Below are 17,971 nucleotides of genomic sequence, written 5' to 3'. Positions count from 1 at the left end.
GTCTTGGTGCCTGTAGGCGTTGGAGGTCAAGTCTCCTGCTTTGGGTGTCAGTTTCTTCTCCTCTCCTTTCATGACGTCACTTCCATGTACTTTATGCATAACACACTGTTAGTCTTCATTCTTGTTTGTCATTTTATTGCTTTATATGAAAGGTGTGTGTTTGGAAAGTGATGGTTTTCTGAAGTTGAGCCGACCCCTCTGAGACTGGCCTATGAAGAAGGAAGACTTTTCCAAAATCAGAATGGTCCATTGTTCTTAGTTTGGAAATCTGATTTTCATAGTGATGAGGTTTCCAGACCTTGAGGTTGTCATTTCAGAGTGATAGCGTATGAACCCAGAGTCCAGCACCTGATCTTACTGTTTTCTTCCTGGGAGGCAAAACCGATTTGACCTCTTTTTGAATGATCCCCATGGAGATTGGAGTCCATCTACCAGCCCCCGACTCAGTCTGGACACCACAGTGATTCAGTGAACAATGTGCTCTGCCATCTACATGTGTGGAACTTTTGACATTGAGAAATCTTGCTGTCAGAATCAGGTGTACCTTCAGGCACAGTAGGTTGTAGTCAAATCACAAAGTGTCTCCTTCTGCATCTTCGATCGCTATATACTATTGGAAGCTGAACTCTTTACGGGGATGTTCCTGTTAATTTGATATTGAATCAAACTTTTATACAGTAATAAAGAACTTTAACCACAAAAACATTTCAAATCATAGGGTCCTTTTCTGTGTACATTATCTAAACCCAAACATTAATTATTTGATCAGCGTTTACAGTAGAGGAAACATGATTCACTCCCCAAACAGCAGTGCTTGTCCCAACAACTCACTTACCTTTGAATGGATAGTGCCTGTTACTTTAAGTGGAGTTTAGGTCTCAGGATATCCATTTTTAATGTTGAAGCAGACAGGACTGAAGGCTGGCTGGTCTGGATGTTTATTTCAGGTGGTTTAGGGTCCTGGCTGCATTACTTTGCTCTGTCTCAGGGAATCTCCTAGGTCAGTATTGCTTAGGATCTCTTGATACTTGACCACAAACAGAGACGAAATATACATGAGTCCCTGTGACCATCAGGTTTAATTTCATGGAAATAAAGTAAATGGAAATTTGTTCCCATACACATTTGCTGAGTTGTGAGTTGACCACGAGACAGAAGTTAAACTCTTCCTTTTTCTTTTTTTTAAAGATTTTATTTATTTATTTGAGAGAGAGAGAGAGGGAAAGTATGAGAGGAGAGAGGTCAGCAGGAGAAGCAGACTCCCCGCTGAGCAGGGAGCCCGATGCGGGACTTGATCCCAGGACTCCAGGACCAGGACCTGAGCCAAAGGCAGTCGCCCAACCAACTGAGCCAGGCGCCCCTAAACTTTTCTTTAAAAGGAAAATGCAAGCATCTCATTTCCTTTATGAAATGTGTTTATTTGTATTGTTCTTTCAACATAGGAATTAGTTTGTATGCATGTATACTCAGGAAATATTTCAGAAAGCCCCTTTTTATCTCATTTTCTTGAAGTTCTGTTATTACCTCCCCATTCCCCTTTTCTTAACCAGGACTGACCAAATGGGGTAGGGAGTACTTCAAAGCCATTATGGACATATAAAACAGGTTGGAATGTCATGAAAAAGGTAAACTCAGTAAATCCGCTAACCAGTCAGCAAATATAACATGGATAGAGGAGAAACTCTTTGCTGATGTTTGCTCCCTTTTATCTGCTTTGAGGTCTGTGAGACTCCTCCCTTAGGTAGTGGAAATGGAGGCGATATCCAGTGAGAATTGGTAATGCCAGTGTCATTTCACCTGCCCCTTTCTTCCTCTCCCAGGCTTCTCCTTCTCTTCTGTCTCAGGTTGAAGGAGGTCTCTTCTACTCAACAGACATCTAATTCTAAAGAGCTGAAGGGGCCAGGGGGAAGGTAGCAGGCCGGTAGCCAGGTCTTTTCTACAGGGAAGCGGAATGAGAGGACCTCAGAATTTCCTTCTCACATCATTGAGAAGAGTGGAAACAAATGACCAGGGAAGAGTCTCTCTGTAGGGATAAAAGCTGTGCTCAGACCAGTTGATGCCCCCTGTACATGGTCTTTCTCATTCTGGTAGGTGAGATTTTGGAAAAATGGTCACCCCCAAATCTGAAAAATTTAGACCAGCTTTGAAAAGTAAATTGTGCATTAGATACATATCCGGTAAAATTGGAATGAAGCAGTAAGTGGGAAAAAAACAAGTATGCTTTAATAATATAGGTTTCATAAGTGAATAGTAGGGAGGAAGGAAATTTTGATTTATTTAAGAGTCTTTTTGTCTTTTGCTGTTTTTTTCTCTACTTTAAAAAAAAATACCTTTCATTTAGAAAAATTTCAAACTATACAAAAGTAAAGAGAGTAAATTGTATAGTGAATTCCCATACACACACTTATTTATCCCTCTTCCCTTTTATTCTTAGGTGAAGTAGACATCGGGATGCCTGGGTGGCTCAGTCAGTTAAGTGTCTGCCTTCAGCTCAAGCCATGATCCCAGAGTCCTGGGATGGAGCCCTGCATCAGGCTTTCGGCTCAGTGGGGAGCCTGCTTCTCCCTCGCGCTCTCCCTGCTGGTGCTTGTGCTTGTGCTCTCTCTCTCAGTCTCTCTGACAAATCAAATAAATAAACAAACAAATAAATAAATAAGATCTTTAGAAATAGATGTCATGTGTTTGGGTCAACTAGTATTTGACCCTGAAATACAGTCATCCAAGAAAAGCAGAGTATGAGCTTAAAATTAACTTTTTGATAGACAGTTTCAGAATTAGTGCTTTAATTTCTTTAAAGGGTGGTCAAAGATATTTCTTTGTGTGTTTTTTTTTGTTTTTGTTTTTTCTTTTAGGGCAAGAGTTTCCTTTTTCCTTGAGTATCATCATAGATTCATAGATTTTTAAAATACTTATGTTTTTAATTAATTACAGTGATTTCCCTCCCCAGATCCTCAAATAATAATAATACCTCTTTTGTTCCTTGGGATTCCCTTCAAATTGGCTCCTATGTATACATACAGAAGAGAGAGCCTATCATAAAAGAATCCCAGTGAATTTTCACCAACTAACCATTTCCATATTATCAGCAACCAGATCAAGATAGAGAACATCCTGGAAGCACTCCTGTCCCATTAATTTCTTGACCCTGCTTTTCTGTACCAAGAGAGTGCCCCAAGCTCCTTTTGTACATTTCCTACCCCAGTCTAAGTACCAGCCATCCCAAGAAACCTCGTTCTTTTAAATAGTTAATGGAATTCAGAAACTACAGTCTGCGTGTTAAGAGGGCTCATTCTTACAGGTTTTCACTGTTTCTCGGCTTTTTCAAGGGCAGGGTAGAAACTATAGATATTTAAAAATAAAACATCTGAGTTCAAACTGACTTTTTTTCAAGTTAACTTTATGGTGTTTTGATATTATTTGATTTTATATCTGTATCTCTTTTCACTTACACTGAAAATCTTGGTTCAAAATAAGATTACCAATTTACTTGCTTTATTCTTTAAGTACATAAAATAGTTTCAAATGAATAAGCTCAGCATGACTACTACTTATTATGACTTTAATTTTATGCAGAAAAAAAGCTCTAGAGTTTTATTTATCTTTTATTATCATTGGTTTTGGTCTTTCGAAATTTATGTGTGAGGTTAGAAAATGTTTCCTACAACTCCGTTTTTAGTAGCAATGTTGATATGTTTCTTGGCAGTGAAATTCAGTCTATTCAACATTTAGTTCACCGGATATTTTGAGTTATTTGCCACTCAATACATCGTAAGCAGGAGACGGTCCAGAAGCGACAGTGGGATTATTGTCCTCTTTGGATGGGGGATGGGTTTGTGCTGCATTAGATATATTTATTAGTGTCTACCCTTCCTCAACAGTGTGGGTCCAGAGATAGAAGAAAAACATTCTAAATGAAGTAAAGAGCCTGAAAGTGCCCCATTCTTGTCTTCTTGCTTCTTTTTTTTTGATAAATGGATATTTGACCGATCTGTATTTTGGAATGCCCTTTTCCCCCCTAGGTTGGTCAAGTGATCAAGTGCTTTGATTTTGAACATATTTTCTAATATTTGATCATGGGATCAATGCAAGTGCTCATAGAGAATATGGGGATAGGTAGTCTCCTGCCTCCCTGCCTTCCATCCTTCTTCCTGCCAGACATCTATCCTTCCTTTCTTTCTCCTCCACCCAGGTGATTCCTGGACCCAGAGCTGAGGGCTGAGCAAGGGAGGGAGAAGGAGAGCTATATCACTCCCTGTTTTGTCTTTTAAACTTTTCACTTTTCTCCTCAAAATGTCTTATTCCCAAACTGCCACCATAAGGTTAGACTCCAGTATTTGAGTTCTTTCAAATAAACTTTTACATACAGAAGGATAATTAAGACTGTAATTAATCCAACTTTGAGGTGGATTTAAAATTTTTCTTTAGTGACTTTTCACATCAGATGAATAATACTAGGAAGTACTGTGTGTGGTAAACCAATGAGACACTTCTTTCTTCTATTTATTTTAAATTTATTTTAATCCCAGTATAGTTAACATAGAGTGTTCTATTAATTTCAGGTGTAGCAATGAGACACTTCTACTTTGAAAAGTTTGGCTTTCAGAGAACAAGGATGTATCAGGAGTAACAATTCTAAACTTTGCAGCAGTTAAGAAGTGATTTCAAAGGTGATGGACTAACACACAGGCTCCCCGAAACTTCACTGTGTATGACTGGTGGTAGACGTTTTAAAATAAATTTTTATTGATTATTACTTTTTCATTATGTTCAGTTAGCTAACATAGAGTACATCCTTGGTGTTTGACGTAGTGTTCAACGACCCATTAATCGTGTATAACACTCAGTGCTCCTGGGTATTAAGGATGGTGGTAGACTTTTAAGGTTTGAGGTTTCAGAAACAATGACAACTGAAATATATGTGTATTTTATCCTGTGCCTTGTGTCATTCCTGCTGGGTCTGCAGTGTTCACTCATTTGTGGAGGCATTTGTTCATTCATTCAGTCATCCTTCTAGCAACGTCTCTTGAGCATCTGTCCCCTCAGAATATACCAGTCATATTTTGGGCCCAAGGATTATAATAAGGAGAGCAGGAATCATAACTGGTAAAGTGTCTGGGAACAGATAATATGCTGATAAACAAATGAACCCAACTATTGGGTGGGAGAAGTGTTGTGAAGGAAATGAAAAAAATATTGTGCTAGAAAGTGACAGAGATGGTATCTATTTTGAGGTGACATGAGCTGAGAACTGAAGGCTAGTGTGCTGACTACATTTACATGTTCAGAGTACTGAATTTGAGAGCACTGGACAGTTTATTTAAACAATACCTACAAATTTGGCATGTGAATTTATTTTCAAATGTCTTTTTTTTTTTTTTTTTAGTTGGGACTTTAAGGTTAAAATCTCTTGTGTTGTCAGCTTCTAAAAACTGGAGGAAGTCCTTGGGGAAGAGTAAATGGGAACTTGGCTGTGGTATATTTGTAACTCCTCTGCAAATCTTGAATTATTCCAAAATAAAACACTTAAAAGAAAGAACTGGTGAAGAAATACCAAAGTTTATAGTAAATCAAGTACAGTGTTTCTTCAATTTGCAGAGATGACGTTGCCAGATTTCCACAGGAAGGGACTGTGGGGAGGCTGGTGCATGTTGAGAATTTATTACTTAAATGCTCTTATACCTGGCCCATCACTCATTTTTGGACTTGCCCGATTTTCTCCTTTTTTAAGTCTTCATTTTAGCTTATTAGATGTCAGAAATATAACAAAACTTACAAATAAAGTTAACTGATGTTTTTCTTCTTAAAAATAATTTATGCATTTCTTGAAATACTCTTGGACTACTTAGGATGTTATCTTTCAGGTGAAAGGGAGCGAACCTTTTTCACACGGAGCTTTTCAACGTACTGGCCTCTTAGATAAAAGTTTGCCCCGGGGCGCCTGGGTGGCTCAGTGGGTTAAGCCGCTGCCTTCGGCTCAGGTCATGATCTCGGGGTCCTGGGATCGAGTCCCGCATCGGGCTCTCTCTGCTCAGCAGGGAGCCTGCTTCCTCCTCTCTCTCTCTGCCTCTCTGCCCACTTGTGATTTCTCTCTGTCAAATAAATAAATAAAATCTTTAAAAAAAAAAAAAAAAGTTTGCCCCTGTCAAAGCAATCCTCTCTGCCCTTTATCTTATTAGTATTTTTTAATTCATGTATTTCTAAACATAAAGCATCTTTTTTTACACATTAGGGTGATAGAGAAATCTGAAGTCGACAAGAAGGCATTAAATTCAGAATCTCCTTTGTGAATGCTTTGCCAACTGTTGTGTGGATTAACAGACCTGCCGTGGGAAGCTGTTTGGGAGTCTGTAGTCTTTAAAAGTACTTTGCAATATCTGGTCCTGAGAATGCTTCCTAATCTTCCATCACCTAGTTCAAACATTAACAAGTTATAGCCCACGGGCAAAACTGGCTTGCAAACCCGGCTTTAGAAATTAAGTTTTAGCGGGACATAGCCATGCTTATTCACGTGCGTAGTTTCTGTGGCTGCTTTTTCCACTACAATAGCAGTGTTCAGTAGCTGCGGGGAGACGGTATGGCTTGTAAAGTCTAAAATATATATTTTGTCTGGCCTTTGATGTAAAAAGTTTGCTCACCTTCGATGGAATCAGACGGTGACTGGGTGATCTCTTCCCATTTCTGAATCTAGGAACCCAAAAATGTAGTCGCAAGCATTAGTATACAATAAAATCCTGTCGGTTCATGACAGAGCTCTGCTTTATCTTATTCTTTATTTATAAATGGAGATACTGTGTGAGTGGGTAGTAAAAATAGTTTTTCGTAAGCTTGCCGAAGTTTTCAGTAATGATTTTAGTAGTATGAAGGCCATTTATATGCATGTGAAATGCTAAACATTTCAGCTATCACTTGAAATTCTTATAATTTTTTTTCATTTCTGAGGGAATATGTTAACAATTCTTTATTTTTGAGGCTTTAGATCTATTACTTGGGAGTGACTCTGTGTCATACTGTATTATTATTCCCTAGTGCTAGTGTTAGGTCAGTAAAGAACAAGGTTGGATGGGCAGTCCTTCACACCTACTGCCCAGAGTCAGGCTTGTTGAAACATAGGGCCTGGCCTCACAGGTTTTGACCCGCTAGTATGGACAAGCTCAAGAATTTGCATTTGAAACAAGTTCCCAGGTGGCATGTTGGTCCTGGGACCACCTTCCAAAACCTCTCTAGCAGATGGCTAGTGTTGGCATTTTCCAGGCTTTGGATTTGGGGAAGAGTAGCTTTTTTTCATCTTAGCTCAGTATCAAATGATATATTAAAACTTCCTTTGAATTCCTTAAACTTCCACTCATCATCTTTGTGACAAGACTCATCAATGAACCACATACCATTTTACTACTTTTATCCGTTTTCTAGTCCCAAACTTCTGTTGCTATTGCTGCCAGTCCTCACTACTCTTGGGCTTTGCTTTAGAAGGGAACAGGGTGGTGTGCCTGTGTGGCTCAGTTGGTTAAGTGTCAGACCCTTAATTTTGGCTCAGGTCATGATCTCAGGGTCATGAGATCAAGCCCCATGTCTGGCTCCATGCTTAGCGTACAGTCTACTTGAGATTCTTTCTCTTTCCCTCTGTGCCTTGCCCACCTCCATATTCTTTCTCTCTCTTGCTGTCAAATAAATAAATAAATCCAAAAAAAAAAAAAAAAAAGTCCCTTTACTGTTGTTTTCAGTGGAGTTTGGGGGTAAAATAGATCCTGTATACAGTCTTTGAGCTTTATCCCAATATGTGTGTGTATTTTTTTTTTTTTTTAGGATTTATTTATTTGAGAGAGAGCAAGCATGGGGGAGGGGCAGAGAGAGAGAAAGAGAGAATCTTAGTAGACTCCTTGCTGAGCTCAGACCCACCCCGCCAGCGTAGGGGGTGGGGGGCTCCATCTTCTGATCCTGAGATCACCACCTGAGCTGAAACCAAGAGGTGGATGCTTTAAATATACCACCCACGGTGTGTATTTTAAAGTACCTCTTTCTTTCTTGATTCCTGTAAAATCCCATGACGTCAGTTGGGCACTGAAGTATCTTCCCTGCATAAAGGAAACAAAGGTCCTGAAGCACAACATCTTGTGATCTGCTGGAAAAGGAAGGCTCAAGCACAGACTTTGTGCCATCCATTTGTTGTTGTTGTTTTTAACTATAACGTACCGTGCATTAGAGACTATCCAGACCTCAAATGTAGTTTATCAAGCCATTACTATTACTTCACTTTATATCAGTCTCAATTATTTTTGGTACTAAAATAATCTTAAGTGTGTTATTTGATCATTCTCTTATATTTGAATGTAGGCTTGTTTTTAATAAGGATATGCCCCCAGCTCCATTTAAAGACATAAAGTGGTACGTCAGTTTGTATTTTGTGGACTTTTGTTAAATTATGCAGTTGCCCCCCAAATGCTCTTGATCCTTTGATGGAAAATTAGCAAACCTTTTTCATAGGGGCTTTTGATAAAACAGTGTCATGGGTCAAATCAGTCTCAAAATTGGTAGTCTTGAGAGTTAGAGGTCCTGAACCTGTTCATGGAGGAAATTCATGCTCTCCCGGAAACAATCATTTGGATAAGGGGCCCACAAGTGGAGGTGTAATAACTAACCATTTTGCAGTAAATGCCAAATTATGGCATTTACTTCTTACAACTTCATGAAATTGATGTTTATATTCCTGTTTTATCAATAAGGAAACTGAGGCACAGAGAAATTAAGTAAATTCCCCAAGGTTTCATAGCGAGGAAATGGCAAAGTTGGGATAGGTTTCAGACCTAGGCAATCCATGTTTTGTTTTGTTTTTTTCTTTTCAGTGTAAAAATAAAAGGAAAAGACAGCATAGGATCTAGGCAGTGGGGTACTGGCAAAGGCTTAAAAATAAGCCCTCGGAAAAAAAGGGGGCGCTGCTGATTCGCCTGGCTTACATACTCTCACCATGGCCAATTTCACGTTCCCAAAGGAGGTCTCTGAAGGCTGGGCTGGCAAGAGATGCGCCCAGTGCCCCCTGGAGACTGAAGTGGCTCCAGCTCACCACAAGATGGGGGTGAAGATTATCACACCCCAGTTAAATGAGTACCTGAGGCTGAAGAGCCTGGGCCCCACCCTAAATCCTCCGTTATTGTCAGCTCTGCCTTCTCTCCCGTGGCAATGAATGAGAAATAATTGAAACCAGCTTTCATACTGAATGCCCAATGCAAACAGAAGTATGAGCTCTCTGATACGTGGGTAAAGGCCTACCTAAACCTTGCTATCCTGGAGGGGTGGCAGTTTTAAAAAATTCTGTGTAAGGCTCCTAATCAGGAAATATTTGTGACTGGGTAGATAATGGCTAGTAAATTAGGTGGGTGGCAGGTGCGGTAACTCTTGGCAGTCAGGCTAATTCATTTGTGTTTTGAAAGAATTACACTCCTGCCTCTATATCCTGCTCCTCATGTATGACCTGGCACCAGGGAGAACAGAACAGATAGTGCCCCGGGCCTCAAGAGTACCATTAGCAGCCGGGTGGGTCTTTTTTTAGGACTAACATGAGGTTTTCTCTTGGGAATGTTGAACTTTGTACAGTCTTCCTAACTACTGAACAGATAAGAAACTCCAGTCTGCAACTCATTTGGATTATTTTGGCCTATCAAATATAATAAAATCAAAGAGCTGGCCTGAGGGTGATGTCTCAGGCAGGCTGGTGTCACAATCAACTGTATTTAATGTCTGTAATAGAGGGCTTACGTCTTCACTGAAACGAGAAGCCCAGGAAACAATCTGACTGGTTATTATAGCCCCTGACATCAGACTACAGTGATGAAAGGGACATAGCCCCGCCTCACAAAGATCACACGGAACCAGGACAGATAAACACAGGGTGGTGCATATTCAATAAAATATGTATGCATAACTATAGAAGTAATACAGATCGATGCGGCAATTCTAATAGATTAAGAAAGATTTTACAAACAAAATGAAACCTGAGCATAAAATAGTACAAAACTAATGTCTGCATGTTATAAAAGTCATTATAGGTGATAATATAGGGCCTTTTTTATTGTTATAAAATATACATAAAATTTGCCATTTTAACAGTTTTAAAATTCTCATTTCAGAGGCATTATATACCTTCACATTATTCTATAACCATCCCCACTGCTGTGGTCGGAACGTCGAGGTCCCCCCAAAATTCATATGTTGAAATCCTAATTCCCAAGGGGATAATATTAGGAAGTGGGGAGGTAATTAGGTCCTGAGGGTACAGCCCAGGCGAATGGAATGAAAAGGGATTCTGTAGAGATCCCTTGCCCCCTTCTGCTAGGGGAGGACGCAATAAGAAGATGGCCAACTGTGAACCAAGAGGTGGTTTTTTGCCAGATTCCAAATCCACTGGTGCCATGATACCAGACTTCCCAGCCTCTAGAACGGTGGGAAATAGATGCTTGTTTATGAGCTGCTTAGTCTACGGTATTTTGTTGCAGCCGTCCCAGTAGACTCAGACAACCACTTTTTTCTGTTTTTATTTGAAGTGCAGTTGACATACGATGTTACATTAGTTTCAGGTGTGCAGCACAGGGATTGGACAACTCTGTGTGAGGCTGGGCTTGCCACAAGTGTAGCCGCCATCTGTCACCCTCCAGTGCTATTGCAATACCATTGACGGTTTTCCCTAGGCTGTGTCTTCCATCCCTATGACTTAGTCATTCCGTAACTGGAAGCCTGTAGCTCCCACTCCTCTTCAGCCGTTTTGCCCATTCCCCCACCCCAGACAACAACTTTTCTTGAGAACTTTTTCATCTTTTAAACAGAAATTCTGTACTTATTAAACACAAGCTCCATGTTCCTCACTCACAGACCCTGCCAACCACCCATCTACTTTCTGCCTCTGTGAGTTTGATCACTCTAGGTACTGCATATAAGTAGACTCCTACAATATTTGTCCTTATTTTACATAGCCAGAGGTCTTCAAAGTTCATGCACATCGTAACATGTATCAGAATTTCCATCCTTTTTAAGGCTGAATGATACTCCTTTGTACGAATATACCACATTTTGTTTATTCATTCATCTGCTGATGTACACTTGAATTGCTTCCATATCTTAGCTATTATGAAGAACGCAGCTATGAATATGGATATACAAATATCTGTTCAAGTCCCTGCTTTCAATTCTTTTGGGTATATACCCAGAACTGGAATTGCTGAATCATGTAGTAATTTTATTTTTAACTTCTAAAGAACCTCCATACCATTTTCTTTTTTTAAAATAGATTTCTCTTTAATTTATTTTATCTTATTCTTTTTTATTTTATGTATTTACGAGAAAGAGAATGAGTATGGGTAGAGGGAGCAGGAGTGGATGGGGCAGAGGAAGAGGGAGAAGCAGACTCCCCACTGAGCAGGGACCCCCTGAGGTGGGACTCGACCCCAGGACCCTGGGTTCATGACTTGAGCTGAAGGCAGAGGCTTAATTGCCTGAGCCACCCACATGCCCCCACCATTACCATTTTCAATAGCAGTTACGCCATTTTACATTTCACATTCCCAGTGACAGTGCATCAGAGTGCATTTTCAACCTAAGCCAATTTATCTGCTTTAGCCAACTCTTCAGTATACCTCAGCTTAGTACAGAAACGCTTATTTTGACAGGAAATTCTTCTAGAGAACAGGACATTTGCTGCTACTCGTCACTTGGTGCCTCGGTAACAGTTTATATGCAGTCAACATGGATTAATGCATTATTATTTTAGGTCACAAAGCAGAAGCCAAATCTTCAGTGTTTCCTGTTGTTGCCAAAAGGTCTGCACTCTTCTGACAATCCGTACTTATTAGCAGTCACGGGAACTGAAGTTCCCAATATTATTTTTCCTGTTAAAATAGGAATTATGACACTACCAAGCTTCATTTGAAAACATGTTAGTGAGAGTCAGAAATCAAATGCTGAATGAAAAAGTGGCTGACAAATCTTAGAAAATTAGCTCTGGTAAAATTAATCAAAGTGACACTTGAAACGGCCTTGTCAAAAGTGTTCGTGGCACACACTTCCATCAGAATCAAATGTCCTGTGATCTCATTCTATTAAATATATGATCCAGCTTTTGTGCCCGTGGATTGTTTTTTTAATCTATACTGGTAACAACAGTCCTCTTAGAAATATGAACTCCCAAGGATGTATGTTCTTAGCCACTTGATAATCTGACAAAAGCTGGTGAATATCTCCCTAGGAAAATAAGATGCGTGTATACCCAGCGCTTTCAACATCATTTCTGGTTTTTTATTTTTTATTTGTTTTTTTAAAGATTTTATTTCTTTATTTGAGAGAAAGAGACAGAGACAAAGAAAGAGAAAGCACAAGCAGGGGGAGAGGCAGATAGAGGGAGAGGGAGAAGCAGGCTCCCCACTGAGCAGGGAGCCCGATGTGGGGCTCCATCCCAGGACTCTGGGGTCATGACCTGAGCTGAAGGCAGATGCTTAACCATCTGAGCCACCCAGGTGCCCCATTTCTAGGTTATGAATGTGCTAAATCCACCCATGAATCCCAGGTAAAAATCCTCTATAAATTTGTATTGCTTGCCATCAGTACCATCCTGTAAGGAGAAAAAAAAAAAAAACCTAGACTTGTCATTTGGTTAATTTATTAATTAATTAGTAAACTAAGGGTAAATAGCAATGTAAGAATTTGTGGCATGGTCTTTGAGGTCAAATAGATTTGGAAACCAAACCGAGGATCCTATTTAATAAATTTCCTAAACCCTACGTTGGTCATCTGTACACTATGAATAACAGAAGAGTTCCTGGCTGGGAAGTGTGACATCTGGCCTGACACATGCTAAGAGGCTGCTGTTTTTATTGGTATTTTTCTCCTGACTCAATAGAGAAAGCTAGGAAGGAGGTGATAATCTGTTCTCTAGGTCCCTACCTCAAAATAATATGTTTGATATGTCATTTTTTTTACTCGCTAATTGTTTGAAAGGCCATTTATGTTTTATTAATTATAAAATTCATAGATGTCCAGAGAAGAATTACTCGAGGGAATAGTATGAGGTGTTTGGTTGTTCAGGATAAGGACCAATTCCCTAATCTCTTTATGATTACAGGGTTTTGAAGACTCAGTTCTGAGAATAGTCCAGTGCATAATGTCCAAACCCCAATAAAACCTAAAATAAGAGGAAAGAGCTGGGCCATATTCCTGAATAAAAGTTTCCTACCAATTACAAGATTAAAACTAGATTAGTAAGAATATATAATTATTAAATCTAGGGCATATGTCCCTGTTACAAAATACATCAGCTCAGAAAAAAAAAATCAGCTCAAATCACAGATTTCAAATAAGGTCATTGCCACATTATAATTTAATAGATTAGTGTGATATTCAAAGATGGCTGACTTCAGCTGACTTTCAGGAAAACTTTGATATGAAAAGTTACCAATAAATAAGTAGAACAATTCTTAAATCATTAGAGGAAGTTTAAGCTGGTTCACAAACCATTGTGGCACTGATTCTGGCACTTTCCCCAAGAATTTGTTTAGGTTTAGTGTAGCAGTCTGTTTATTTTGAGTTGTGTACTCCTTCCTTTGCTAGTGCTGTGTGCTGAAAGGGATGTGCCGTTGCTGGTACCTCATGGCTCTCTGGGATGCTGTCCTCTTACTCCATATGATGTAGAAGTGAGATCCATGAAGAACAGATGTTCCCTTCATGAGGCTATTAGAACCATGCCCTGGCATTCTCTGGTGCTTTTCCTAGGAACGGAAATTTGATGGACCATGGTCTTTGGTGGGCCATGGGTCTTTGAACCTGGACACAGGAACTCACAATGGGAAAGGCTCAGGAAAGGGTGTCTATCTTGCCAGAATATGAAGCACCACTACCCCACTCCACCCCCCCACCCCGCCAGGCCTCTCTACTCCCTGAACTGAGGCCTTTGCTGATTCAGCCCTGGGGCAGATCCCCAGCTTTCCCCACATCTTGGTCCATGGAGGCAGCTTTTATGGAGCCTTCCCCCACCCTGTTTATTTTCTTTGACCTTGATTGTGCCCAAGGATCAGTTGGACAGCTGCAGGGGGATTTTTTGTTCTTGTTATCTGGAAGATCCCTCCCTGAGAGTGCTTTGTCAGATGCTTACAACATACTGGTTCCAGTCATTGTGATAGCCACAGGGCTCTCTTTAAGCAGATTTCCAGTAAATAACATATTTGTAATCATGAAGTTTCGAGATAGTTGGAAGAACCTGTATCAGAGTTTCTCAAGGGCTAGAATTCTCAAGTTATAATTTTGAGAGTTTATAATTTTCTTAAATATTTGTGGATGAATATTAAATGGCATACTTTTTTTTTTTAAGATTTTTATTTATTTATTTGACAGAGATCACAAGTAGGCAGAGAGGCAGGCAGAGAGAGAGAGGAAAGCAGGTTCCCCGCTGAGCAGAGAACCAGATGCAGGGCTCCATCCCAGGACCCTGGGATCACAACCCGAGCCGAAAGCAGAGGCTTTAACCCACTGAGCCACCCAGGTGCCCCTTAAGTGGTATACTTTTTAAATCAGGATGATTATAGAATATTTAGCTTTTGAATAGTTATCACTTTTAGTTACTTATAGATTGCAACAATTATCTAATAACTTAGTGTCTTCTAGTCCTTGGTTATATATTTTTTATGACCTTCATTCTGTACACTTTTTCCACATATTTAGAAATGAACATATAAATAAATAAATAATGTAAAATAAGTCAATAAAGCCAAGACATTTATTTATATTTTCCCTATATTTGGCTCTTCTAATTTCATGAATTATAAACTTAGTGCATTTGTTTTTATTCTTTTGTGTTTAGTAATGCAAATGATTAAGACCATAAATATTCCTTTCCTCATGGCTTTAGCTATGTTCTACATTTCTAAATATTTTTATTATATTATTTTGTGTATTCTTTGCTCACTTTTTTTTTTAAAGATTTTATTTATTTATTTGACAGACAGAGATCACAAATAGGCAGAGAGGCAGGCAGCGGGGAGGGGAAGCAGGCTCCCTGCTGAGCAGAGAGCCTGATGCGGGGCTTGATCCCAGGACCCTGAGATCATGACCTGAGACCAAGGCAGAGGCTTAACCCACTGAGCCACCGGAGCCCCAGATATTTCCTTTTATTGTTAAAGATTAATTTTCCAAGTCAAAGCCTTCCTTGTGTTAAGGAATATTTTTGAACATTATTTCTTTTCTTTTTCAATGGTTGTGTTCAGGGCTATTCATGTCTGTAGATTCGGGTTCCATTATCTGTTAACTTGTCCTGCCCTTTTTCCCATTTGCAAGGTGATTTCTTCAACTTGATCTTTTTAACCTATCTGTTGACTAGATTTTTCTGGGGAATCGTTTGATGCTTCATTAATGCCACTTTAATTACTTTAAATTTGTGGTGTCGTCGTTTGTTTCCTTAATTTCTTACCTTTGCCAGTTACCATTGCATTTCATCCTGTCTTATTTCTTATTCAGAGGCTTTTTTTTTTTTTTTTTTTTTTTGAATTTGTGAAAGTATGAAAGCTACCCTCTATATTGCTAGGATTAACATTCCAGATTAGCCCTCTATTTATCTCTTGCACGGAATAATTTGCTCTTCTACTGGGGGAATAATTTTTCAAATTGTTTCATACACACACACACCTTTTTTTTTTTTTTAACTTTGCTTTTCTTTATGTGAAATCTGCTCCTTCTCAAGAGTATCTGGGCCAGTAATCCTTGGCTCCCTTCATGTTTACTTGATTAGCATTCAGACCCTCTGAAAACTCCCCCTAGAGGGCTAAGTGAGGTAGAACATAGGTCTGTCTTACTCATTTCCTTAGTAAAGGATCTTAGGAGGGTGGAGAGTGACCAGTCTTCAGCAGTCACAATCAGAGAACTTGTCTGTTTGTGTGTTTTTTTCCTCCTTAGTTTGGTAAATGATGGCTTGGTGGGAGTGGGGGTGGGAGGGCTGTATTTTGGACGTCATTCGGGACATGTCCACCATGCTGTTTGGAAGCCAAGACTAAGGAAAGCAGAAAAAGACCAGGCAGGCCAGTGCTTGTGTGTCGGGATTGCTGTTCCTCCATGGCCTCAGAAAGCTATTAATCAGTGGCGAGGCCTGTTCCTGTGCTTCTTGCTCCTTGCCTCTCTAATCTAGGGGAAACTGGTGGAGTTTGCCAGATCTTCTTACCACGCCACTTGACTGCCTTAAGAAGGGAGTTGTATATTGGGTTTCATACATACTGGTTTGATTGTGAGTCCAGTGATTCCTTACATTTTATGTCATGTAGTGGCCACTATTCTTTAGTGAAAAGTACTAAGGATCTTTTTCTTTTTTAAAAAAATCCCTAACCTGGCGATTCACAGACCTGTACCCCTGGGGATAAAAATACATTATATGTTTATTAAAAATAATAATAATAAAAAAATATTTTTAAAAAAATCCCTTAGCTCCTTCTTTTTAGTCATTTGCTGGGAAAATGTTTATCAAATCTTACACCACCATCTTTTTTAGAAGATATGCCTTATTTTTATGAAAGCAGTCCTTGATTTTCTTTTTCTTTTTGGGGGTTAATGACTATAGAAAATAAAAAGATTCCCTACCCTCTCTCTTTAAGGAAAAAAAAACTTGAATATATAATGACATCATAATGACAATAATATGTAATGAGAATAGGCATTCATTGCTCTGGTGATGATCTTGATAGAAAACGAATTTATTCTACCCAGTCTATAGTGACATTGCATTGATAAGATCAGTTGATAATAGGAACGCTCTCCCCTGTGACTCCTGCTTGGGATCATCTAATATCTGTAAATAGACAAATATTGAAAAAAAAAATCAACAAACCAAACACTAAATTAAAACAGGATCTAATGTCAAAACTAGACCTAATTTTATGAAGGCACTTCCCCAAGTTGAGGAAAATCTTGATTGAGCAAGGTCTTGATTATTACAAACCTCAGCTGCTCTTGCAGAAAAGGAGACTATTCGAGAAAGGGCAGAAGAATTCCTTCTTACAATCTGTCCTCATGCTTGGAGACCTTAGTTGGCTTTACCCAGAAAAAAGTGGTATCATTTCCTCCCAGTTGTGTTAGAATACGAAGTGTAATTCTCTGAAACTCCCAATTAAGTCACCAAGATTGGGAAAAGGACTGGGAAGATATAATTTTGATTTGGGGTAGGGTGAGGAAGGTCTGACATTGCAAGGGAGACTAGAAGGATACCATTTTACTCTTGACTCTCTCAGTTGCAGACTGTGGGTTCTGACAGGACTTAGAGCAATTTGAAGGGAAACAACGTTACAAGCAGAATTTTATCTTTCACATTAAGGTCAAATATAAAACTCAATTAAAACCATGTTAGAATCCATATTATAAGGAAAAACCATCAAGCATCAAAGGAAACAGAGAAGAATCATAAAATAGAAAGTATAACATGATATGGCAGAGATAAATCCAACTATTATTTATAACATTAAATGGAAATGGGAAAAAGTCTCTAATATTGGGATCATTAAAAAGGAATAGATAATACAAAATGATACAGAAAGTTTCAATGTAAAAGAATGTACAAATTGCATTAATCACTTGCAAACAGAAGGAGAACAGATGATGTCAAATAAAGCAAAAATATTGAAGTGAACAAAGAGGGTCATTTTTATAATAATCAAAAGCAAACAGAGTTACTAGGAACTCTTCTATGATAAATCTTATCGTTTCACAATACATAGAATACAACCTAAATGTCCCAGTTGAAGCATGGTCAAATGGATCATGGTATAGCTGTGTAATGGTCTTGTATGTAGTGATTCAGAGCCATGATACTGATGGTCCTTTGTTCACAAAGAAGGCTGTTACCAGTATATTGTTGGTTGAAGAGTGTCTTACAGATAGAGTGGACATTCCTTTCCCACTTTGGTTAAAGTAGAATCAAATGTTAACTGGGTGATGAAACTAGAGTCAGTTTCAATATTAT

At 39.0% G+C, this 17,971-nt stretch overlaps 1 protein-coding gene across 12 annotated transcripts in view; it reads left to right on the top strand.

The window, feature by feature from the left end:
- Positions 1 to 17,971, top strand: part of OSBPL6 (oxysterol binding protein like 6) — a 204,355-nt gene that overhangs the window by 92,585 nt on the left and 93,799 nt on the right. The window lies entirely within an intron of this gene.

Source organism: Mustela lutreola, chromosome 3 (assembly GCF_030435805.1).
Source record: "Mustela lutreola isolate mMusLut2 chromosome 3, mMusLut2.pri, whole genome shotgun sequence".
In the NCBI taxonomy this organism is placed as follows: Eukaryota; Metazoa; Chordata; class Mammalia; order Carnivora; family Mustelidae; genus Mustela; species Mustela lutreola.
This window is presented reverse-complemented; position numbering and strand designations above follow the sequence as displayed.